This window comes from Micropterus dolomieu, unplaced genomic scaffold (assembly GCF_021292245.1).
Source record: "Micropterus dolomieu isolate WLL.071019.BEF.003 ecotype Adirondacks unplaced genomic scaffold, ASM2129224v1 contig_5753, whole genome shotgun sequence".
NCBI lineage: Eukaryota > Metazoa > Chordata > Actinopteri > Centrarchiformes > Centrarchidae > Micropterus > Micropterus dolomieu.
The window spans coordinates 1-938 of NW_025734742.1; the positions used below are offsets into that span (position 1 = coordinate 1).

General features: G+C 55.8%; 1 non-coding gene across 1 annotated transcript; it reads right to left on the bottom strand.

Moving 5' to 3' along the window:
* Positions 1 to 597: 597 nt before the first annotated feature.
* On the bottom strand, positions 598 to 716 carry LOC123964857. The gene has a single exon (XR_006823554.1). It is a non-coding gene; the product is annotated as a 5S ribosomal RNA (ribosomal RNA).
* Between the last annotated feature and the right edge of the window lie 222 nt (positions 717 to 938).

The following is a 938-nucleotide window of genomic DNA, read 5'->3' on the forward strand; positions in this document are numbered from 1 at the left end:
CTCTCCCGTCCAAGTCCTAAGCAGGCCCTGCCAAGCCTGGCTTCCGAGATCAGGCGAGATCGGGCAGTCCCAGGCCGGAATGGCCGTAAGCCTCCTTTGCACACCCCAGAAGGGCCTTCAAAACACGATGTAACATTTACACAGCACTGTGTACAGGATAGGGAGAAAAAGAAGCAGCAGCAGCGCCCCCTGCTGTTTCCTAAAGAGACGTTCAAAAGATCTGCTTTCGCCGGAGGTCCTCACTCACAAACAGACGCTCATTCCTGGGTGGACATTCAGGAAAAGGATCCAGTCCGCCTGGAAGTCCCTAGCCAGGATCAGACGCTCTCCCGTCCAAGTCCTAAGCAGGCCCTGCCAAGCCTGGCTTCCGAGATCAGGCGAGATCGGGCAGTCCCAGGCCGGAATGGCCGTAAGCTGCCTTTGCACATCCCAGACGGGCCTTCAAAACACGATGTAACATTTACACAGCACTGTGTACAGGATAGGGAGAAAAAGATGCAGCAGCAGCAGCGCCCCCTGCTGTTTCCTAAAGAGACGTTCAAAAGATCTCCTTTCACCGAAGCGCCCTCTGCCGTTTTTCGAAGGCAAAGCGAAAAGAGCTTACATCACCGGGTATTCCCAGGCGGTCACCCGTCCAAGTACTAACCAGGCCCTGCTCTGCTTAGCTTCCGAGATCGGACGAGATCGGGCGCTCACAGAGCGGTGTGGCCGTAAGCCACTCAGGGGCCCCCAAACGGCCCTTCAAAAGATGTTCTACGGCTAATTGACAAAAAACGTATTCTGCCCATAATGTCCAAGGTGCTCCAGAGTCACTTGGAATCCACAGGCACTGATTCCTGGGTAAACATCCAGGAACCGGGACACCGTTCACGCTGGCAGTCCACAGCCAGGAATAGGCACCCGTTCCCGGGTATGGGTACAGCGACAAGGCCACCTTC